Source organism: Octopus sinensis, linkage group LG1, assembly GCF_006345805.1.
Source record: "Octopus sinensis linkage group LG1, ASM634580v1, whole genome shotgun sequence".
NCBI lineage: Eukaryota > Metazoa > Mollusca > Cephalopoda > Octopoda > Octopodidae > Octopus > Octopus sinensis.
Genome location: NC_042997.1, coordinates 188,687,705 through 188,714,204, shown reverse-complemented (window position 1 = coordinate 188,714,204; position 26,500 = coordinate 188,687,705). Strand labels below are relative to the sequence as shown.

Sequence of the window (26,500 nt, the reverse complement as noted above, 5' to 3'; positions counted from 1 at the left end):
GCAGTTAGTTACAATTTAGTGTGAGGATAAGAGTTCATCAAGGTTCAGTCTTCAGTCCTCTCCTAATCATCATAGTCCTACAAGCCAACACTGTCAATGGCTATCAATGGGAATGGCTTTGCATGGCTGAATCTGCAAGGGAATTAGGGAGGAAGTTCCCAGCTTTGAAGCTAAACCTAGAATAGAGAGGTCTTAAGGTAAACTTACCAAAGACAAAGGATTTTGTGAGTGGGAAAGATAAATCCCTGGTGTCTTCAGGGGAGTGGCCTTGCTTGAGATGCAGAAAAGGAGTAGGTATAATCTCAATATACTGTACCCATTGTAAGCTAGCAACAAATAAGAGGTATAGTGGAATCATACACAGACTAACAGAAAATGTAAGCTCTAGATGCACTTGAACAGTGTGTACCATGAGCACAGCGGAAATAGATTCTCTTAAATTCTTGGACAGTTTACTAGAAGCTTTTGTTACCTAGGAGATGTAATTAGCAGGGTAGGTGGTTGCTTTGAAAGTATAGCAGCCATGGCAAAAATAGGTTAGAGAAATTTCAAGGAGCTATAACTGTTGTAGGCAACAAAGGTCTTTATTTATCTTCAGAGTGAAGGGCAGATTGTATGATGTTTATATTAGAACTGTAATGCTGCATTGTAGTAAGACATGAGCCTTCAGTGCAGAGGATATGAGAATATATATATATATGGGCGGAGAGAGAGAGAGAGAGAGAGAGAGAAACTGTGTCTGCATAAGCATGTGCATGCATATATATATATATATATATTGGCCGTTGCCAGCCTCGTCTGGCCCCTCCGTGTCGGTGGCACGTAAAAAGCACCATCCGATCATGGCCGTTTGCCAGCCTCGTCTCCCACCTGTGTCGGTGGCACGTAAAAAGCACCCACTATGCTCACAGAGTGGTTGGCGTTAGGAAGGGCATCCAGCCATAGAAACATTGCCAGATCAGACTGGGCCTGGTGTAGCCTTCTGGCTTTCCAGACCCCAGTTGAACCATCCAACCCATGCTAGCATGGAAAGCGGACGTTAAACGATGATGATGATGATGATGATGATGATATATAAGTATAACAGTATATATGTGTGTGTACTCATACATGCACACATTTATTCCCATGAAATAAACACTTTTTAAACCTAAAAATTAGTAGTACACATGTGGCCACAGTCGAGGTGGCATAACCAGAAGTCAGTTAGTTATTGTACTAGCTAAGTGATGTATAACAAGGAGTTTAAACTGTTGTTACATTTTTCTATAGTATAGTGATAATATATTAAGTGTTCATTTTATTTCAAATGTATGCTCACGTCACAGACCATATTAATCAAGCATGTTTATTATTTACTAATACTGTTAAAATATTCAGAAACGAAATGTAAAAGCAAAACAGAAATAACAAAATGATGAAATGTTATTAGTTTCTGTTTACACGCAGCTGCATATCTTAGTTTGTGTATATATGTTGTTACAAGAACATGTACATCTTAAAATTTTGTTTTAATAACTTGCTTCAAAACACTATAACATGAATGTGTTCTAGCCATGACCTTCCAATCAATTCATCGTTCCATAGATAATGTAGGATATATATCGTTTAATGTAATGTTAAAATTGTTACAATTGGCAAAGATGGGTCCCATGGAATTACTGCCATCATTATAAAAGACATAATTCAGAATGTAAACACTTTCAGTATTGAATATTTCAAGTATTTTGTTTTATCTACATATTCAGACAAGGAAAGTGTTTACATTTCTCAATAATGAAAGTGTTATATTCTGGCCTTTCAAACAGAATGTTGATGGCAGTAATTCCTTGGAACCCCATGTTTGTCAGCTGTGACATTAAGGTACTACAGAATCCCTTTACTATTATATTAAAAAATCACTTTTGTTCTGTTTAGGATTTGTGAACTTTTACAATGTATCTTATACAGCAACTATAATAAATCTGACTAATCTCCATTTTCCATACATTATAATTCTAATGAAAATTAGTGCATATAATGCGCAAGATATATTTTGCCTGTAATTTCTCTACCCATAATTAGTGTGCACTATACATTAGTGCATTATATATATATATATTTATACACACACACACACACATTATAATTCTAATGAAAATTTAGCCAATAAACCTTTCTTATTTTCTCTCCGTGTTTATTTCGGTGTTCCTTCCTGTCAAAGAGCATAGGCTCGAAGCATAAAAGACTTTCTCACTCTATGAATATAGTGTGTATGTGATATGGAAAGTATTCTGTTGTCTGTTTTTGTTAGTGTCAGCCATTTTTCTCAGGGCTGGTATGTCCTGTTGGTGAGTTGGTTGCACACATACATTAAATTCTAATGTAGCTTTATGACAATGATTTGTCTCTTTATTCTACATCCCATGACCATTGTCATATGTTCGAATTTCCTTTGTTGGCGATTACATTTTTTTTCCCTCAAAAGAACAATATGTTGATTAGTAGTTCCATTTCATTTTCTTTTCTTTTTGATTTTGTTCTTGCAAGGGAGTCAAGCCAGTGAAGAAGTGGAAAATATATTTTTTCAGGGCATTATGTTTATACAGTTAAATATACATTTATTCAAAATTCCATATTTTCCTTTATAAATGTGTCTCGGAACATGTTTCTGCATGATGGACATTTCATTATATTATTTATAGACAATTCATTATATTACTTCTAGGTAGTGTATTCAGGTTATTGTCTTCATTTTAAATTAAGTAAAGCAAGAGAGAGTTCATATCATGCAAGGGACACACAGAAACACACACACACACACACACACACACACACACACACACACACACACACAACATTGCAAACACATCCATTTACACAACTTGTAGAAAATCCCAAGCATACTCACACACTTCCTACTTTCACACGGTCATGTGTATTTACTTATCACCTATTCACTAAAAGAAACACACATACATGCACAGCTTCTAAGAAAATCAAATACATAGACCATATATGGAATTATATGCACCCAGGCTACATGGATATACAAACATACAAACATGCACTAACAGCTATACATATTAGGCTTAACCAACATACGCAACAATGAAATATACACCCACACACGCTCACAACAATGACATACACATACACACATATTCTCTACAAAAAGCAATATCTACAAAGAATTTCATGGGTAACGCACTTCACAGTTCCATGCATGCGCACACACACATACACACACCACCTATATGCTAATAGAAACATGCTCACACAGCCCTAAAGATAACCTTTCTGCATAAATACATACATACAGTGTCTCACACACACACACACACACACATGCACGCATGCTTGAATGACATGTAGATATACATATACACAGACATACACTTGGCTCTCAGTTGCTTCCCCTGTTGTTCTTGTATATGTATGAAACTGCTATCCTGTATCCTGTACATGAATATACCAATATCAAGTCAGCTAGTAAGGTCATCAGGTATCTTTTGCTTAGGTTCCCTGGTTTCACCTTCATTCCAGTTGCCTAATTCTCTCCTGTGCTGAAAAGTTTACCCTTTTTTGATCATATGTTGGCCAATGAACTGAGCCGCTTTCCTCCCTCCCCCTTATGTTGTTGAGAACTTTCTGGTGGTTTTTGCTTATCTAAAGACTTTCATATTTGTCACTCTATTTGCTTAGGACATCTCAGGACATTCTTCTCCAGAACATCTCTGCACCTTTTACACTTGTTGGTTGTTATTCCAGTCACACAACCATATGTAAGGATAGGTTCTATGTGTGCCTGTAGGACTTTTACTTCCTTACTCTTTTTGATTGCTATTTATTTGGCAAAATATATTTGATCTTACCCTAAGCAACTTTGTCCTGTCCAATCCTTCATATAATTTCTTTGATGCTTTTTGTTTCTATTTAATGTAACAGTGGCTTCACAGATATTTAAATCTATCAATTTCTTTCAAAGTTTACCCATTAATTCTTCTTTTACAAATTAGTGGCATTTTCTTATAGAATCTCTCTCTCTCTCTCTCTCACGCACACACACACACCATGAATCTTCAGACTTTATGTAAACACACAAAAGTACATTTTTTTTTTTGCATTTTTCTCTTATAACTTTGAATTTTGTCCCACTGTGTGGAATCTTGGGCACACAGACACACAGTTTTTACAAAGTAAAACTTGGTAGTAATTTTGAAGTGTCTGCTTAATTGCTCTGTCTGTCTGTCTGTCTGTCTGTCTGTCTGTCTGTCTGTCTCTCACACACAGTGTGTGTGTGTGCATGTGCTCATGCATGCAATAGATATTTATATGCAGAAATCATATACAATTGGCTTAAGAAACATATTTATTCAAGCTGCGAAAATATAACCCATGGAAAACCAGAGGAACTTTTGGCAGTTGAAAGTGACTATCATTCGATTAGTCTTGTCTTTACTATGGTTGACCAAGGCCTGCTTACCTTACTTCCAAATTGTTATTTAAAAAGAATATATCTTCTTAAGAAAGATGTAATCAAACAATTACCCACTTAATATAATGACCCATAAGAAAGGCAAAACTAGTCGCACAGTCCAAAAACACCATTCAAGAATTTGAACCTGGAGATCTCCATTTCCAGCGACTCCGAGGGCCACCTCCTGGTGGTGTTGGGTGTCAACGAAGAGCTCTCAACTACAAGACGACCAAAGTTCCCCACCCCCCAAGGTCTGGGATCTCCCGCCCCTAAGCCCTAGACCATCACCTAATCACCTTTATCCGTCTTGTTGCTTAACAACAACAGTCCAAAACTGGTCACACATTCAGTTACTGAAGCTGCTACTGTTTGTCTACAAGTTTCAAATAGGTTTTTGTGATTTCTGTTTACATATTTATCCATAACTACACTGTGTTAGTAGTTTTGTTATTATATGCAAATACATGCATAATTGTACATGCATATATATAGTTTTGTTTTTCATATGGTTGTGCAAGTGTTTTTTTTTTATAAGTAGTTATGCACAAATAGACATTAATTGAATAAAAGACTCAGTACAAGTGTAGATAGAGATGATAACTATTGCAATGTCCACGATGTCCAGGCCTTTCGAAAATGCTACTAGCAATATGCTTAAAGTGAAAATTAGCTCATTCCATGTTAAAACTTATAAATACAGACTACTAAGAACTTGCTTTTATTGTATGTAGTTTTTGACACTGAGTGAGTATGTGTATATGTGACACCGAGTGAGTATATGCATATGTATATGTATATGTGGATACATATGCTAATTTAAAAAATTTCTTTCTCGGAAAACTGTACGTTGGTTAACCACATCCAACCCAACACCACTTGATTCTCTGATTGTAGCTTTATTTATATTCTGATTCTAAATTCATTTGTGTAGAACAAACAAATAAACACAATGTCAGTACATTTCATGTGAATACTACTTTTCTCTTTCAAGTGTTGCTGTGATAGAAAACATATGCCTACCTGGTAACAACTTGAACCTCTTCCTAGCTTTTGTTTGGATGAAGTAGAGTAATATTTAAGCTCTCAATGATTGCAAAATATTTTAAGTCTTCAATTCTCTCAAGACATTCCATTCCCCTTTTTTTCAAATTTGTAGCCTTGTACCTCAGTTTGATATTTGGACATCAGTTCTAAAAACCAAATTACGATTTTGATCTTCAACTAGTAATAATTGAAAACTATTTATGTAATGGGATTGTTGTATTTTCAAGCTAAACAATGAGATAAATAAAATATTATTACTCAAGGTTATAAAAACAGTCTTGCACTTTTGTTACTGTCTGTGGTATATCTCTCTCTTTGTAATCCTTTTCTCCTATCTCTCTGTCTCTGTATACACACAATCACACAGATGTATGCACACATGTGCATAAACAATTGCAGATATAGCCTTATGCTCAAGAAGTTCATGCTGAAATTACAGCATTCCAAGTTAGATCCTACTGCATGAGTTTTTGTGCAAATGTTTTCTACTTCTGTCTTGTGTATCTGGAAAATGAAATTTGTGAGATGGAAAATAAGCCTATTATATGTATATGAGAGAGAGAGAAAGAGAGAGAGAGAGAGAGAGTGTGTGTACACAATCCATGCAAGCATGTATGTTCATGTTTGGCTATGCTAGCATAAAATGGTACATTGAATTGATTACCTTTATATCAAAAGGTAAATTAGATGTTCACTAAACAGAAACCATTAAAATAAGTATCTTGACTGATCAACTAAAACCCCTTGAAGTCCATTTCCCACCATATCTGCAGTCTAATGGCTGAGATAAGTTAGAGTATATTCATATGCTTTTGTGTGTAGGCATATGTTTATAACCAATACTAATTTGAGGTTGGTGCATGTGTGTATACTTTTACAGGTGTATATAGGAGTTTGATTGTGTATGTATTTTCCATCATCTCCAAAGATATGGGAGTCAATGGTGAATATATATTTGTTTTCACATGGACTTTTTAAAACCCCTACCATAGAATTTTTTAACCTTCTTCAAACTTTTATTAAACTTTTCTTTTTTTTAAATAGTCCTCAGGTTTTTTTGCCTTGAATGTAAGAGATTCAGAAACTGTAAATTAGAAAAGGAAAAAAAGGGGGCTTTTCTTTTAGTTTTTTTTCCCTTCTGTATAAAAATATATTCTGTGTACGTTTTCATTTTCATCCTGAAACGACATTTTAAATTCTCAGAAAATGAAATAACTAACACTTTCAAATGTAAACAAAATTTATTTTTACACTTAAAATGCAAATGTAATATATTTATATACAATAGCGTCAAAAGAAAAGAAAAAAAAAGGAGTACTGCTGCTGTAAATCCCTCAAACATAATCAGTTTCCAAAATTTTAGAAAAAAAAAAAATTTTTTTAGATGAAAACAATTTTTGCTCCAGATTCTGATGTTCAAAACATAAAAACTGGCAGACTAATTTTTAAAAAAATGTCAAAACAAATATAATTAAAAAGATTTTAAAAAACGTATGCTGATGACTATTCAAACCAAAGTCATTCATGGATGAAATTCGGTACTTAGAAACTGTGAAGAAGCCTATGATAATATTTGTGTATGTTTTCTCTGTGTGTTTCCCTATATCTATGAATGCTTATGTGTTGATACCAATTATGTTTCATAAGCTAGTAGTTTGATGAATAAAATCTGTGAAGGAATAGGAGAATGAAAAATTATATTTGTATGTGTGTGTTTCTGTGTGTATTATGTCAACACCAGTGATATTTTTTTTTCAACTCATACTTGAAATCATTTTAAACTAAAATCATTATAGTTGTTATTTATTAAAATTATTACGAAATGTGTACAGCTATATCTTGAAGAGTTTTAATTTTGCATTGTCTTTCAATTTGTTGCCATTGGTTTCACAACAGAAGCCAAAAGAATTTCACCCATAACTGCACATTACAATATTTCTGCCAGTGTTTGAGTTGATAGTATTCACTTAAATCTTTTCTGTTGGGAAGGCATATATGCGCGCACGTGCACACACACACACACGCACGCACGCACGCACGCACGCATGCACACTCACACATTCATAGCTCTTCTTTCTAAATTATATGTAAAATGTTTTAGAAATCCATATATATTTTTATGGGTAACCCTGTGCTACAAGTTTTCAATAGAGCCAAAGAACACTCTGAAAAAAATTATCCTCTGTGGAAATGTTGAGGCTCAATGCTTCTTTAGAATCTCTGGTATCATTTTGGCCAGCCATTGTTAGCACCATGACTCATACCTGCCTTGACCTGTTCTTACTTCTGGGAAATAGTCGTGACTCCTGACGTATTTACTACTAACAAGAGAAGTTTTTCTGGTAACTTGCAAAAACTAGCAACTCTTTAAAAAGAAAAAGAAAAAAAAAAAAAAGAAAAAACTTGGAAGCAGTCTTCATATAAGTATGTATACCTTAAACATTCAAAGGTATTTCTAGAGGATAGCAGTTAAATAAATTATGAAGGCAGTCATGATTGCTAGCAGATAGCTGAATAAAAACTGATACACTACAGTAGAGATTACTTCAGGCCTGTTAGACAATCTCTCGGTGTTGGTGATATGATAAAATGCACCCTAATTCATATTGCAAAAAGGTTTGTAGGAAGAGCATCCAGCCACAAAAGCCACACCTTAACACAACAAACGCATCAAAGATTGGCAGTTTTATCTGTTGTTTATATATTAGATGATGAAGGACTGTGATAAGTGATGAGACACTGTGCTTGGAGAGATCCATCCAACTGATACCAGTATAAATAAATGGACAGAATAATAATGATGATAATGGAGGTGGTGGTGATGGTGATGGTGGCAGGGATGATACCACCAATGTTTTATTTATTTACTTTTTAAAAATTCTTGAGCATCTTAGGTAAGGTGTAATAGACTAAAAATAAAATTTCATATATTAGTACAAAGTAAAAAATTTGAAAGGTGAGGGAGACCATCAATAAAATCAATCCTGATCTCATTACCTGGTATTTATTTGTATCAACTACAGAAAGATGAAGGTCAAAGTCAACTGTATCAAGATTTAAAGTCAGAACTTTGAAGGACATAACTAATTACTGTTAAGCAATTAGTGTACCACTCTACTATTAATACTACTCTAGTAATAATAATAATAGTAATGATGATGATGATGATGATGATGATGATGATGGTGGTGGTGGTGGTGGTGGTGGTGGTGGTGGTGATGATGATGATGATGCAGTCTTATTAAATTAGTCTGGAATGGGAGATTTATGGAAAAGTGGAAAGGAGAAAATACAACAATGTTGGTGATGACTTTCATTTGACTAGGCAGAAAGCCAATTTTGTTAGAAGTTCTTATAATTAATTGAACTGACTTCAGCTATATTTTGCTGATCATTTCTGTTAGCAGGATAGAAATTCTTCGTTACTCATCACTTTTACTAGCTGTCTATTACAGGAGTTAGTTATGCTGCTACAAAGTCTCCCTCCTCAATGTTACTTCCTAATTACTTAACAAACTAGAATATTAATGATATTGCTTGCTTTGAGAACAGAAAAGAGCAACAATCCTATCGACAATATCGGAACCATAGATATATCTATTGCGATCACATTACCAATTGCACTATTATGTATGGTTATTTCTTCTTCTCAAATCAAGTAACGTAAATTGTTTCTACTGCATTAAGTGTACTATTTTAAGTCTTAAGTTGTCAGTCAACATCAGTTAAAGTGGCAGAAGCAACAGTTTATAGTACTTTGTTTGAGGAAAGAAAATGACAGAAACTGCTACAGTAGCCTCTGCCATTTCCTTTCCTCAAACAATTGTTATGGATAATGTGGTCATCAAGTAAACAATGAGTATGTGGTTCAAATCTCATCACAGGTCCTACTCTTTTTATATATGCTTATGTTTTAGCCAGAGGAAGCAGGACAGCAGCTATTTACGGATCTTTTCGGTTTGACCGGCAGTTTTTAAAAATAATTTCCACGTAACTAAACACTTTTAAACTTCGTATACTGGTAGAATGTGTTTATAAAACATCTTTTTCTCTTGGCTTTATTGAGAAAATTTTATAGTTTGTAAGATATTTGTTGTTTTCTTTCTCTTCAATTTCTGCAATTTCAACCAATCAATGACGTCTATTGAGGTGAAAACATTCTGTGCCATATAAATATGTCCCTCGTTTAAGAAACAGATTGGGTTTATTTACATTTCTGAAGAAAAAAAGATACCCTTCTCCCACTCCTAACCAACCCTAACTATAAAACAGATTGAAATGCAATAGATCGATACTAGGGTGATAATTATGGGTGACAATTTCATATGATACCGCTAGAAAAAACTGCTGTTCAAACCGAAAAGATCCGCTATTTACTTCTGAGACTACCAGATGAATAGGAAGAAGAAACCACAACTCATATAGATACAGTAGGTATCAGCAATATAAAGATATCAAGTTATCCTCAGCTCAGAAGTTTGGTTGGAATACATGCAGCAGAATAAACTTTGCTGATGGCACCCAAGGGTTTGGTGGGGAATGTTAAACTGTGCGATGAATTCAGTCTGCTACCCATATTGGTAGACTTTATATTTGCTGTATTGTACTTATTTATTGCTTTCTGATTAGTGTTAATTATTGTGTACAATAGCATTTATAGGTGCTTATAATTTCATCTTAATGGTTAGAATATGATATGCATAAAAATGAACATTTCAAATGCCTATAAACTTCTTGGAAAGACTTTTGTGGTATAACTGTCCTTAAATGCATGTTTACTTACCCTTTTGATAGAGTGTCAGAAAACTAATGAAAATTATGTTGTTAGTTCAACTTATAGTTCTGGCATATATTTTCAAAGTTGCATTGTGAATTGGAACATTTTTGATATATCATTATTAACAACTGAAATTGTAGACGAAGAAGACTTTTAGACAAAATAAATTTGAAGTTATAAAACTTTTTAAGTAGTCTTCTGGCTTGCCAACTCTTGTCAAACCATCCAATGCAGACCAGCATGGAAACCACATCAAATGACGATGATGATGATATTGTTAATGAAAACTTATAAAGCTTTAAAAAAAAAAAAAAAACTATTTATCATTATATAATTTATTCAGACTTTTTAATCAATTCAGTTAAATATTGTTTGTTTCTTTTTAAATACTTCTATTGATAAAGTATTAATTCTGATTTTGTTTTTACTAATAGGTTGATAAGCTTAAGCCGTATTTATTGTTCAGTGATTTTGATTTCGTTTTATGTGTTTGTCAACGGTTGTATGTGAGACAAACCTGTAGATTCCGACATAAAGGTACTCCATCATAAAGGGATGCCAGCATAATGATTTTGCAAAGTAATGTGTTTCACTGAAGAACACAAAGCTACACATCTGTGGCAGGTTTGAACCTATAAGTCAGGAGTAAAGGACCTGAACTATTCAGTTGCATGTCTACTTGAACTGGCTTATTCTAACCTATAATAAGCACTTTATCTCTCAATTGTTACTGACATTATATGCCAACATTAGTTATTCTCTGCACCTCAGAGGCAAGTCATTGACTTTGAATAGTTTTACAGTACATCTTCTCTTTGTAAGATTTTGACATCAGACATGAAAATTAAATCAGTCCTGCAAACCATAATTTAATCTATCCCTTTTCTTTTGGATTCTGATAACTTGCCAATTAAATTATGCTAACTTCTCTATTAAATTGATAACAATGAAACAATATTGAAAAGCTGCTTTGCTTGAATTAGAAACTTGTCAGCCATATACAGTCTTTACTTCTCAGGTGCAGATGAAGTATTTCAATAAATCTATCAAATGTGACTAGTTTAATAGCCTTAGTCCAATAGATCTGTATTGAATCCAAGTCTGTAGTAGAAGCAGTTTCAAAGATTCTTAGTTTTCACGAAATGGGCAAATATAGAAAAAAGAAAAAGAAAAAATAAATGCAATACAGATTTGATGTGAGGCATAACTTTTTGAAACTTAACTATTTAGTGATACTGCAAAAGGTGTTGGTTGTAATAATTTTCTTCTGTTTTTTTTTTTGTATTTTTTTAAAAAGTATTGTTATAATGTGGACAATTTGCTTTTGGTTTCCTAATGAAGTAATAAAAGCGTTTTTTTGTTTTATCGGCGCCTTGACTGGCTTCTGTGCCGGTGGCATGTAAAAAGCACCAACCGATCATGGCCACTGCCAGACTCCCCTGGCATCTGTGCCAGTGGCATGTAAAAAGCACCCACTACACTCATGGAGTGGTTGGCATTAGGAAGGGCATCCAGCTGTAGAAACACTGCTAGATTAGACTGGAGCCTGGTGCAGCCTTCTGGTTTCCCAGACTCTGGTCGAACCGTCCAACTCGTGCTAGCATGGAAAACAGACGTTAAACGATGATGATGATGATATAAGCCATCTAATCTAGAAATGAAATATTAACAAATTCTCTATAAAGCTGTAGGCCTTCAGTAGCTGAATCCCAAAACAAAACAAAAATTCGGCCACGATTTGTTGAGGCTGATGAAAATATCAGATTTAAAACTTGCTGCAGTATGTATAAGACCTGATACTTCAGTTATAAATACTAAACTTATTGTGGGTCCTGTGAGTTTTCAAAATAATTACTAGCACATGCTTCATTTATTTCTTGTGCTGATATCAACAAACAAAACAATCCACCAGGTTGCTGAATACCAAATATTTGTTACTAAATTCTCCGATTTTTTTTTTTTTTTTTTTGCGTGTGTGTGTGCATGTGTGTGTGTAGACATAATTTCTTTTTAGCGTTAAATATATTTTTACTGATTTGATTATCTTCATTTTTCTTTCCATAGACTCTGATCTGAAGAGTATGTTCTAGGTAAGTTTTCATTATATTTTTTTTTTATTAGTTATTTTCCTTCTTGAGTTAATCCTCTTTTTAAAGAATGAATGTGCTAAAAGTCTACTTCTGAAGTGATAAGAATGGTTGCTATTGTTTCTTCATATTCACTTGGACCGGCTGTATATTAAAAGCATGATAAACATAGAAATACTGAAACAGGAAATAGATTATAAAGTGATGCTTTAGAAGTAACATTTCAGACAGCATGGCAACTAAGTATTAGCTGTTTTAGAAGTGTAGCAAATGCATTAGAAGTAGATATTGCTCAGCATAAGAGCAAGGAGTTGAAAATAGTTAAGTATAATATTTAAGAGCAGCAACCAAGAATGCTATATTAAATTAAATAGAAAGCAGACACTATCTTACAAGATAATTTCTTTGTAGCATATGTAGAATAACAAGCTCCACTTAACTAGTCGGTGCTGCATAAACTTGTTACATCAAACTGTTGGGATGCTAAATTTGGGTTTGGACTAAGTTCCTTTGAAGTTTCTACCTGTGCCCTATTTTATTTGGGTGTGTTGGTATATTTATAAACATTTCATGTTTATTTTTATTATTAGTTTTGGTATTTTATATATATATATTTCACGATATTTACGAAATAAATATGATCAAAAATAAAAAAGAAAAGAAAAAATTTAAATGTTTATAAATATATCAAACATACTCTTTTACTATTTTCAGTCATTTGACTGCGGCCATGCTGGAGCACCACCTTTAGTCGAGCAAATCGACCCCGGGACTTATTCTTTGTAATCCCAGTACTTATTCTATCGGTCTCTTTTGCCGAACTGCTAAGTGACGAGGACGTAAACACACCAGCATCAGTTGTCAAGCAATGCTAGGTAGTACAAACACAGGCACACAAACATACACACACACACACATACATATATATACATATATACGACAAGCTTCTTTCAGTTTCTGTCTACCAAATCCACTCACAAGGCTTTGGTCGGCCTAAGGCTATAGCAGAAGACAGTTGCCCAAGATGCCACGCAGTGGAACCGAACCCGGAACCATGTGGTTGGTAAGCAAGCTACTTACCACACAGCCACTCCTGCGCCTATGAATATCATAAAACATTTATTTGTAAAGAATAATTGTTAATTACTCCATGTAACACGATTTTTCTTGGGTATCAACTGTTATTTCCTATTAGCTTACTCCTAAGAAGTATGAAAATTGGCTAATATTTCCTCCAAACTTTGTTTTTGTTACTTCAAACTACAAAGAATCCCTCTCACTACATGACTATGATGCTCTTTCACTACTCTTCCTCTTGATCAGAGATGCACATATTGTCAGCCACTCAGAGACATGCTCAAGCGGTTAAGGTCAAACATCTGACAAGCAAGTCTGTGGTATTGAGCAGAATATTTGCTATAACGATAGTTCTGCTTCAGCAACTCAGTGCTGAGTCTGTCTGAAATGTAATGGAAAATATGTCAGTTTGAAAACATTGATTAACGTGTCACAGAAGCAAAGATTGAAAAGAATAGTTGTCATTTCCTTTGATTTCTAGATAGATGCAAATAGGAAATAAAAAAAAAACAACAAATTTGTTACATAGTATTATTAATTTATTCTGGTTTGAGAGAGTTCAATGTACCAACTATAAACTCCAAACCATTAATCAGAATCCAGTTACTTCTGTTCTACTTGTAAATAAATATGAGGGGGTGCTGAAAAATTCCTGGTCTAAAGGGTATTGTGAAACGGTAGAGCAGTTACCTTTACAGGAGTGTAGGACAACTGTTTGTTTACTTGCTTGTTTTTTTTTTTTATTTGTTTGTATGTATGTATGTACATATAAATAGTTACCTACCTCCCCTGTAAAGATAACAGTTCTACTCTTTTGTGATACCCTTAAAGCCAGGAATTTTTCAACACCCTCTCTTAGAACAGAGGGTGTTCAAGACAGTGTCAGTGTTAAGATATAAACTTTAAAATCTTCAGTAGACACTTTATCTATTTGTTTATCTTGACTCTTCTGTCAATAACTGCTTGATTGAGATTAACACTGGCTAAATTAAACAGGGCTCTGAATGGCCAAAACTGGTAACTGATACAAATGGTAAAGATATTAATTAACCCTTTCGTTACTGTATTTATTTTGAGATGCTCTGTGGTTCTTTCAATTAATTTTAAATATAACAAAGAATTTAGTAAAATAACTTATTTATCATTAAGCTAGTGTTAGGAACATAAATTGTGACTAAGGTTTGGTGGAAGATTTTAATTCAGAACTTTTGAAAACAAGACATTTGTACTCAGAGCCAGAGCTGGTTTCAGCCAGGTTGGTATCAAAAGGGTTAATCAGTATTACTGTCATTATCTCCCTACTCACCTAACCCTCATATATAACTTGGAAGTTGCTGAGGTACTAAACAGCTGATGTGCAATTTTTCTCCATAAACTTAGGCGCCTTGTTAATTTTCTAGACCTACAATAACAACTATGGCCATTATTAATATGGACCGCATCTAAGATGGTGTAATAGAATCGGTGTTTACATTCAGCAAAGTTTGAGCATGACCCAGAGTGTGTTATTAAATTTGGAGCAACAAGCTCTCTCAGTAAAGCTTATTGATGTTTACATTGTCTCATAAATTACCTGTTAGCTGCAATGATTATATTGTCATACATTGATCTGGTCTCTCTCTCTCTCTTCTCTCTCTCTCTCTCTCTCTCTCTCTCTCTCTCTCTCTCTCTCTCTCTCTCTCTCCTCTCTCTCTATCTATATATATATATATATATATATATATATATATATATATATATATATATATATATATATATATGTTTGTTGGATGGGTTTTACTAGTCAGTGTACCTTTTCTAAAACCAGTGTTGATGATCCAATCCAATCTAGGGAAAAGTTCTAAACGTAATTGTAGCACTATTCATTTGAATATCTCTTGCTGAGGCTTTTTCAATTATTTTAAAATCTTATGTTTATATCCTTTAGAGAACATACATATTTTCTAGATCTCTCTTAAATCTAAGTTTAAGGTTTCTTTGTTTTAAAAATATGAAGCCTCTGAAAAGCAAATGAAATTGAAATTCCATTGAAATCTGCTGGTTCTTTACAAAGCATAATCTATATTTGCTTTTCCACCTCTCTGGCTCATCTCTTTACAAATATGGTAGGTTCTGTAAAAAGTTTCTCATACAACTTACTTTACTAAATACATAGAAATTCATGTAAATTATAAACTCTTCGCACTATTCTCTAACTCTTTACATATTCTCTTTTACACCTTAAGAATGTGTAAATTTTATCAATTCAACTCTGGTATTTTCTACTATTCTAAACCGGACATGCATTTCACCAACTGACATTGATAAAATAGATAAAATAATTTCACTTGTATTAAATCCTTTTCACTAAAATAGACTTAAAGTTTATTATAATACACTAATGTTACTTTGAAAATGCATTTAGATATTTCAAAAGAAGCACTTTAAAGAGGGGGTGGGGAGGAAAAACTCCTCTCTCAACGGGTCTTTATTTTTTATTTTATTTACTTATCTAGTTTCAGCTCACTAGCTGTGGCCATGCTGGGGCACCGCCGGTTTAAAAATCTTTAACATTTCCTAACCAGGTTTTAATATATTAATGGAAAAATTTCAGATGGAATCTAAAATTGCAAATAGTTTTCTAGTATAATATTTAACCACTTTCAATCATATTTTAAAAATTAGTTCAAATTGTTAGTTTTTGAAGGTAGATATGAAAAAAAGGAATCATAACTTCTCTAGTTTTGAAATGCTGGTGGTTATTGTAAAGTTTAATCTTTGCACACAATATTAAGGCGTGATAATTAATGATATGCATTTTGAATTATTGCTATAAAAAATTCTGAAAACTGTTTTTCATTCATTTGTTTATTTGTTGCTTGTCCCGGCTGCATTTATTGATAAAAAAAAACAAATATTGTTGTTCTTGTTCTTAATTTAAATAGTCTTAATGCTTAATTAAGTATGCAGCCAAACACAGAAGCTATTAAGATGTCAACATGACACAGTCATTAAAGTGTTAGTCTATGGTAACAAATAAATCTAATTTAATCTAATAGCTAATAGCTGTGGGATTAACTAAGCTTTAATGTATAATACCAATACGTCAGTTAAAGATAGAGTGCTGTGCAAGAACCTTACTAAGCCATTGACAGATTGTTTGGATCATTGATGAGGGAAGTATTTGTTAGGTTTTCCTTGAGGTTATAAACTTGCCACATTAGGTGTGGAGTTTCATACAAATTACTCTCCTAAGGGACAATGAGAGAAGCATATTACATACTTTCATATACAATACAACATAACCTAACACAGCACTACACCACTCACAAGTATGTGCATGTATGCTCTCTCTGTCTCTCTCTCTCTCTCTCTCTCTCTCTCACACACATACTCAAAAATGACAGGAATTTTCCTGTGTTTCTCTTGTTTTAGTTTGGCTGTTGGTAATGAAAAATAGTGTTCCATTATATACACTATCAATCTCTATAATGTTGGTAAGCATAGATATTTAAACACCTCTATAATTACTAAAATACTTTAATATGTCAAGACAACATGAAGATTTCAGAATAATGTATTACGCTGACAATAATTCAGATAATACAACTATTAATAAATAATTTCTTAATTAGGTATGAAACCTTAGACAAATAGTGTTAAGTGTTTTGTCAATGAATTAAGTACTAAGATGTTTGATTTTTCTTTATTGGCGCTAGTGAGCCTCTTATCCTTAGAGGATGATCAGATTGATCTAACAGCCTACCTGTTTTGCACTTGAAAAGCAAAAGTGCTAGCCTCTTCAAGAATGTGTCTATGTGTGTGTCTATGCATGTGTGTGTGCACATATGCATGCATGTGTGCATAAGTGTGTGTAGTACTTGTAAAACAATTTACAAGTTTATTTGAATATGAATTCATTAAGCAAACATAAATTTTGGTAAAATATCTAATGTAATAATTATTTTGACTGACATTCTTGTGTACATGTGTGTGTATATATGCATATATATGTATGTATGTGTGTATAAATACATACATATATATATATATATATGTATGTATGTATGTATTTAAGTATGTGTACATGTGTGTGTGTGTATATATGCATATATATGTATATATGTATGTATAAATACATACATATATATATATATATATATATATGTATATGAATGTATTTAAGTATGTGCCTGTATATTATGCATTCATGTACATATGAATATATTATTTGTGTGACATTCCTAAAGTGTGATGAAACTGACCAAAAAAAAAAAAGGAAAAGAAAAAGAAGGTTACAATGGCTTTTATGTTTGCTTATTATGCCCTCATGGTTGAGAGATGCCAGCATTATTGGAGTCATGTGTGTTTGTGTGTGTAGACAACAGTGGTGCCCCAATATGGCTGAAGGAATAAAAGAATGAATATATATATGTATAGTGGTATATTTATCTGCATCTTTTGTATATTCTGGTCACTTCCTTTAATGCTAAGGTTGGCTTTGCCTTCCATCCATCAGAAGTTTTACTCTCTCTCCCCTCCCAGTGACAGACATTACTATATTTCCTACCATTCCCTCTCTTTTCCATCTTTCTCCGATGCCTCTTGACTTCCCAGTCAAACACTCATTCAGCCCCATTTATCTCCTCCCTCCTTTATTTTTGTTATTTTTTACTCCCAACTACTGGGTCTGAAATATCTTTACTGCTACCTCCTCCCACCCCCCAGTGTGCGTACACACACCCAACCCTTGCAAGAATATCATTTCCATTCCAACTCTCTGACAGAACCAATCAACAAAAATAGGGGACATGGGACTAGGCCTTTTATATATAGACACCTTCTTTTCAATCTACTACTCAATCTCAGATATTTTTTTTCAGCTTAGTAAATAACACAATTTATATACTTTTGCATATAAAAGGTCTCTATCTTCCATTTGTGGGGTTAATAAGGAGCAGTATTCTATTGTGGGTTTACTCAAAAGCTTTGTTTTCTGATATTAAATTAGTGATTTTTTTTCATTTTTCCTTGTGCTGTTCATAAATTTAACATAGATTATACATTCAGTTGTTAAGATATCATTGCATATAAAACCAGAAGTATGTAGAATGATTAAGGTAATTTCTCTGATAAGCTATAGGAAAGGAGTTATTTTCTTTTGAATTCTTTCCATTAAAATATGGACAGAACATATGTATTTTCTAAACAATCTTTTTAGATTTTATTTCTGGATTCATCATCATTGTTTAATGTCCGCTTTACATGCTAGCATGGGTTGGGCGATTTGATTGAGGACTGGTGAACCAGATGGCTGCACCAGGCTCCAATCTGATCCGGCAGAGTTTCTACAGCTGGGTGCTCTTCCTAACGCCAACCACTCTGAGAGTGTAGTGGGTGCTTTTTTACGTGCCACCTGCACGAGGGCCAATCAGGCGGTACTGGCAACGGCCATGCTCAAATGGTGTTTTTTACGTGCCACCTGCACAGGAGCCAGTCCAGCGACTGGCAACGACCTCGCTCGAATGTCTTCACGTGCCAGTAAGGTGACGCTGGTAATGATCATGCTCAAAAGGGTATTTAATTTTACTTTTGTAAAAATTCTAACATGCGAAATAATTAATTTATTGCATGAAGAATTTGTAAGGCCAACTGATCTCATTTTCCTTTATTTTGTAAAATTTTTGGTTAGAAAACATGTCAGATTTTTTTGTGTTTTGTTTTTACCACCCCTTCAATTAAAAGTATTGCAGTATTTTGGTAACTTATTTACTTTATTCATCTAGTTACAACAAAAGATGCCTAGCATTCAAAGTAGAGGCCTTCTTGTTGCACCATCTGAAGCCACTTTTCTGCTAGTTCTTTGATCCTGCACTGATACCAGTTGTTGTCCTTTGAGGTGAAGAACTCCTTCACTGAAGCTCCCACCTCCACATGGTTGATGAAGTGTCATGTGTGCAGGAAGTGAGCCATGGATTGAAACAGGAAATAATTTGAGGGAGCTTGGTCCAGACTATTTGTTGGGTGTGGTATCAGTTTGATTTCCTCAGATCCTGAAGTCTATTCCAGCTTGTTCGAGCAGTTTGAGGTCTTGCATTGTCTTGCTGCTTAAGAGCTTGCTTTCTGTTTACCAGTGCTAGGTGTTTTTGCTGCACAATGGCATACACCCAGCTGGCATTAATGGTTCAACTGTCTGGAATGAACTCATAGCGAATTAGTCCCTCGTAATTCCACCGGACACAGAGCATCACCTTGTATTTGAAACATCCATGTAAATGTGTGTGTGTGTGTGTGTGTGTGTGTCTCTCTCTTTATGTTTGTGTTTGTCCTCCACCTTTGCTTGAAAACTGGTGTTGGTTTGTTTATGTCCGCATACCTTAGGAGTTGAGCATAGGCCAATAGAATAAGTCCCAGTCTTTAACCCTTTAGCATTCAGATTACTCTGTCAAATGTAATTCTTATTTATTCACATTTGTTTTGGATTAATCATGCATTATTTCATAGCTTCAAGGTTTCAGTGATGTGGTTGGTTAGTTTTAGAATAACATTGTAGCTTAGGTATGAGAGGCCAGATCTAGCTGATTTCAGCATAAAACAGGTAGCTGGATATGGGTGGTTTAAATGCTAGTTTAAAGACTGGGACTTATTCTATTGGCCTATGTTCAACTCCTAAGGTATGGGGACATAAACAAACCAACACCAGTTTTCAAGCAAAGATGGAGGACAAACACAAACATATATATATATATATATATATATATATATATATATATATATATATATATATATATAGAGAGAGAGAGAGAGAGAGAGAGAGAGAGAGAGAGAGAGAGACACACACACACACACACACACACTTACATGGGTGTTTCAAACACAAGGTGATGCTCTGTGTCCGGTGGAATTATGAGGGAATAATTCGCTGTGAGTTCATTCCAGACAGAATCAAGCACTGGGGTCAATTTGTTTGAATAAAACTTTTTAAGGTGGTGCCTCAGTATGCCTGCAGTCCAATGACTGAGTCAAGTGAAAAAAGAATAAAACAGAATGTAATCCTTCTGAAAACTCGAGTCAACTTTGATTTTTTTTTTTTTAAATGTACTTTGTTCATATGAAAGAGCATATAAATTATTCTAGTGAAAATATTTATAATACAGCTGTTTTAATTCATTATTATTAATTTTTATTTTTATTTTCGTTTTCCAGGTTTCTGTTTCTACATCAAGTCCATCAATGTAGGGACTTATCCTGAATATCCTGTTCTAAAGAGATCTTACTCGGGGAGATCTCTTCTTTCATAGAGCAGGAGACAATGAATTAATGCTAAACAGGTAAAGTTGCTTTTCACTTCTAATTGTTCTATTTAATTAACTTGTCAATCAAAACATATATAAATCTTTTTAAGACAAAATTAAAAAAAAATACATATCATAAAAATTTTACTGGAATGATTTAATTTTCTTACAAAGTCCAAACTATAGATTTATAATACTTATTGAAACCCCTTGGTCCTTCTCTTAGCATACAGATTTTATTTAGTATTGTCCATTGTACATCTTAGTTTTTTCCTATTATATTGAAATGTATGTTGTGTTTAACCCTTTGATATTCAGATTTTTCTGTCAAATGTAGGGCTTATTCATTCACATTATATTGAATTTAGGTATTATCTCATAGCTTTGAGAGTTCAATAATGTGATTGTCACATTTTAGAATGACATTGTAGGGTAGGTGTGAGAGATCAGATCTGGCTGGTTTGAGCATAAAACAAAATATTTGCACTGGATATGGCTGGTTTAACCCTTTTGTTACTGTATTTATTTTCAGATGCTCTGTGTTTCTTTCAATTACTTTAAATATAACAAAGAATTTAGTAAAATAATTTATTTATCATTCAGCCAGTGTTAGGAACATAAATTGTGACTAAGGTTTGGTGGAAGATTTTAATTCAGAACTTATGAAAACAAGACATTTGTACTACAGAGTCAGAGCCGGTTTCAGCCGAGTTGGTAATGAAAAGGTTAAATGTTAAACGGTTAAATAGTTAATAAATTTATACTCTAAAAATTTATCATTCATAAAATATACTTTAATCCAAGCTCTTTTGGGAAAATTCATTAGCTGAATTTTTTGCACTTAATCTTAGTTTCATTCTGTATCTTGTATTCTGCTTTCAAATATTATCATGTTTTAAATTTTATAATAATAAAACTGCAATTGAGATTATCTACTTATCCCTATCCAAATACACATTTAAGTATTTCTTTACTCATGCTAACATAAATAATCATAACAATAACTAACTTACTAACCTATCTTAATTATTTAAGAAGCAGTTCCTCCAAAATTGTCTTTCAAATTTGTTTCTCACATATGTGAAATACTCTAGTTCTGTGTATCTCACCTTGTTTTATTTGCATTTATATCGTGATGTTGATGATTTTCTTCAAACACCAGCTTAAGATAATTCACTATCCTCTTTTCGACACCTATCAGAGGACCTTCCTGCTGTTGATGCTCATGTTAACAATGTCCAATTCTTATTATTTTAAAACAACTTTGTTACTAGTCTCAGGTTTTCAGATTCATAGTACATATCTATCAGATCACACACTCCTCATTTCTCTCCTACCTTTGTCACTCTTCTGTCTACAGTCTTCCTTCCTTTCTTTTTATATTTTTGATACTGTATTACACCACTAGGACTTGTGCAATATAGAAGCAAAAATATTTTCTCACCCAAAGTAAAAGTTATTCAGGCTTGTTTAGCTGTCATTGGACTGTGGCTTTCCTTGTAGGATTTTAGTCAAACAGATTACCCCCAGTACTAATTTTTTTTCTATTTAAGTCTGGTACTTATTCTATCAGTATCTTGCTGAATTGCTAAGTTACAAGGACACTGGTTTTCAGGTGGTGTTGTGGTGGGACAAACAGACACCAAAGACACCTACACAGTGATATATATATATATATATATCCTTTCTACTAAAGGCACAAGGCCTGAAATTTGGGGGAAGGGGACTAGTCGATTACATCGACCCCAGTGTTTCATTGGTACTTAATTCATCGACCCCGAAAGGATGAAAGGCAAAGTCGACCTCGGTGGAATTTGAACTCAGAATGTAGCGATGGGCAAAATACCGCTAAGCATTTCGTCTAGCGTGCAAACAATTCTGCCAGCTCACCGCCATTACTGTGTAGGATATATATATATATATCACAACAGGCTTTCACATAGCATGTACTAAATTCAATCACTTGTGCAATGGGACTGAACCTGAAACCACGTGGTTTCAAAATGAGCTTCTTAATCCCACAGCTATACTTGCACTTTTGTAAGAAATCATAGTAACTATTCTTTTATTGGAGATAACTGCATTTACTACTTAAGAGACTTTGACCAATATAAAATGTAGTATTTTTGAAAGTAAGTAACCTCTAAAGGGAAAAGTAATTTCAGGAGATATGACCAGTCATATGAAATCTATGTAGGTTTTGAATTACCTTCTGTATAAATCAGTTTGTAAGCTGTCATCTTAATGGACAAAAGAAACATAAATGTGTGTGGCTATTATATTCATTGTAAAGCAAATATAATAGCAATGGGAACCTTGTTTAGTCATTAAGTCTACACTTTATGTATGACATTCATTAAAGTTTGTTCCCAACTTTCAGCCTATCTCTCCTTTATGACATTGTACACTATTATTTGTAACTCCCAAGTGAATTAGTGCAGAGATTTTAACTGTAATATTCTGGGAGGTAGTGGTAGTGGTGGTGGGTTAATTTTAATCTGCATATATATATATCTTTTTTTTCCCTAGTTAACTGTATATGATGATCTATTGTTCACAAATTTAATGAAAGAATTACTTTTTTTGTTCGGCATATTTTCTTTGAACTACTATAAAAAAGAACAGCTATGTTTACGATTCACAGTGGAGACCTTTCAGAGATCGGATGATCTCTGAATAAGCAAAATGCAAATATTAACATGACTTGTTCGGTTGGGACATACAGAGGGAGAAGAATGTATATTCCAGGTACCTTATGAGAGAATCCGTTTTAAATTGGGGGTTGTTGTTATCTCTCAAACACTAACTTGATATTTAGTCATATGTTATATCACTTACTCAGATTTTATTGGGTGTGGTTGAGGAAATGGGCATTTTTGTACAAACCGGCATTCTAACATTCTTATAGCATGAGGAAAGAAAAGCTTTTATATTTATATTTGTTACTGATGACCTCTATAAAATAAAATAATTTTGTGGTTGTAATTCACTAAAGCAACTGATTTGAACTTTTTATCAATAAAATGTAAGTAAATGTATTTGACAATTATACTTAAAAATATGTTCAAGACAGCATCAGTGATATTTTTGCAATTAATTAAGCTTCATTGATAATGTTGTTGCACTCATTTTGCTGATTATTTGTAATTCTTGACTGCTTGTAGTTTCTTTTTAAAAAAAAACATTAGTTTTGAAATTAATTTTCTCAGTAATATAGCCCCCTTCCCCAGCCATTTGCCCCACCCATTCTTTACGGTATCTTTTAAAATTTAAGCCTAAAGTTTTGAGATCACATGCTTCTATAGTAACTTAGGTAATATTTTAATATGAAATGAACAGTTAATTGTGATGAAAATGTCAATTGCTTAAATTCTGCATATGTATTTAAAAAAACAAAACAAAAAGAAGCCTTAAATTTTCACTTAATTCTAAAGAATAATATTTTATAAATATACTTTTTAAAAACAATTTCCAGTGTTGCTGCAAGATAGCATTTTCTGTGCTTCCCTCGTTGCCTTAGTTACACATTTAAAATAAAATCCCATATTCTAAACTCGACTCCTTATAGCCTCTTGCATATATTAATACATTACTTACTGTGAGATAATTTCATTGAATTATTTCACTAAATACATTTGTATTGTGTCCACTGTTGATTTGAATTTTGTGCTGTTAAGAAAATTCTGCTTCCTAGCTTTTTCATAATATTTTCCTTATTTTTTTAAAGGAAATCTCATGATATTTCTACAGATTTAACATGTTTACACAAACACACAAATATAGCTTGCCTCTCTCTTTCTGTCTGTTTCTTCCCCTCTCTGTCTTTCTGTCCCTCCTCCTCTCTCCACATACTCACTTTTATGCATACATTTGTGTGTGTGTGTGTGTGAGCATGCGTATTGATGGTTACTGGAAAATGTTATAGCAATTGAATAGGAACAGAATTAGCCTTGATGAAATGAAGTTTGAGATTGCTGTTAGGAAGCGGTACTGTTGAAGGTATCTTTGTTGCAAAATAACTTGGAGAAGTATTTAGTCAGGGGTAAACCAATTTACCTAGCAATCATCGACCTGGAGAAGGTAATTGACAAAAGTTCCACATTCTATAGCCTGATGGTCACAAAGGAAATTAGGGATTGATGGTTGGCTTGTGAGAGTTGTGCAAACCATGAACAGAAGTATAAGAAGAGAGTTAGAAATGAGTTTGGCATACATACAAGTAGAAGTCAATCAGAACTCATTTATTAGCCTTCTCCTATTTATTATAGTTTTCCATGTCAAAACAGAAGAATTTTATGTTTTAAACGTAATGTACACTTGTGCAGTCAACAAAGGGAGAATTAGCATACAAAAAGACGGTTCACCAGAGTTTAGTTCTCAATCTACTTCTGTTTATCACAGTACTTCAGATAATAATAGAAGCTGTCCATTGGAATTCCTTTATGCTGATGACCATGTCCTTATAGTTGGGGTCTGTGGACGATCTACAGAAGAAATTCCAGACATGGAAACAAAACCTAGAATTGAGGGGCCTAAAGTAAGCTTTGCCATAACTAGTGGGGAAGAAGAGAAACTCTGCTGCCATCAGGGAAATAGCTGTGTTTGATAAGGTGTAGGCTGAAATTCCATATGCTGTACTCAGTGTAAAGTATGGATGCACAAGAAGTGTAATGGGATCACAAGAAGGGTTGGCTGAAAAGGTAGGCTTTGTATGTGGGGTGATGCACAAGAGTAATCAATAGTGAGAGTACATTTGTAACAAATACTTTCAAATAATCCGAAGGCCCCATAAAAATTGTTAATAGATTTTGTTACCTAATTAAGAGTGGGGTGAGTGTGCTGAAAGTATGGTAACCAGAGTGAGAATGGCTTCTCACTTTTAATGTCTGCTGTAAGGCAATAAATCTGAGAGTAGTTAGAGCATTGGATAGAATGCCTTTTTTTAAAAATTATTATTCTGGTTCTCTGCACTCTTAGTTCAAATCGCACATAGGTCAACCTTACTTTTAATCCCTTCAGGGTGTATAATTGATATACTGAGTTGATCTCTCTCCCACCTCTCCCTTGGACTTGGAACAAATGAAACAAGTATGCTTCACTGAATATTGGTGTGTGTGAATAATGGACCACCAGTGAACTGAGAGAAATGCTGGGTATAAAAGAAATCAGTTGTAGTGTGCATGAGAGACATGTGTCAGCTGTATAAAGAAGTGCTGGGTTCTCCCAGTGCATGGAACCTGTGGAAGAGGAAACTTTAAGTGGTTAGGACTAACCTTAGTATGGAGATGTTTAGGAACTGCGGTGAGTGGTGACACACAGTGCTGAAGAAGACTTGGCCAACCATGCAAGCATGTTTAAGCATATGTTAAAATTATTGTGGTAGTCATAGAGCTTGAGAATTATAATACATCTGTATTGGGTTTCATGCCCACTATGTTCTTGTTAAGTCTCCAGTACTGTCATCAAAGGAGCCACTCTTGAGTGGGAAGATGGTCATAGAAGTTTATGAACAACCATTAGCAAGAAAGTAAAACACATACATATGCATGTGTTCATTCATTCATTCATTCATTTATTCATTCATGTATGTGCACATGACACACAAACACAGACATGATGTTCTTTCATGAATGCTTCTTTCAGTTTCTATCTACCAAATCTACTCACAAAGTTTTGGTGTCCCTAGGACTGTAGTAGAAGAATCTTGCCCAAGCTGTGATGTAGTGGGACTCAATACAGAATCATGTGGCTGAGAAGCAAACTTCCTACAACATGGTGGTGC

At 33.9% G+C, this 26,500-nt stretch overlaps 1 protein-coding gene across 9 annotated transcripts in view; it reads left to right on the top strand.

Moving 5' to 3' along the window:
* Positions 1–26,500, top strand: part of LOC115219411 (zinc finger MIZ domain-containing protein 1) — a 453,289-nt gene that overhangs the window by 132,819 nt on the left and 293,970 nt on the right. For all 9 annotated transcript variants that reach the window (XM_029789607.2, XM_029789592.2, XM_036507756.1 and 6 more), the window contains exons 2-3: positions 12,345–12,370; positions 20,630–20,754. The gene's annotated coding sequence lies outside the window, so the exon portion shown is untranslated. The remainder of the gene's footprint in view (positions 1–12,344; positions 12,371–20,629; positions 20,755–26,500) is intronic.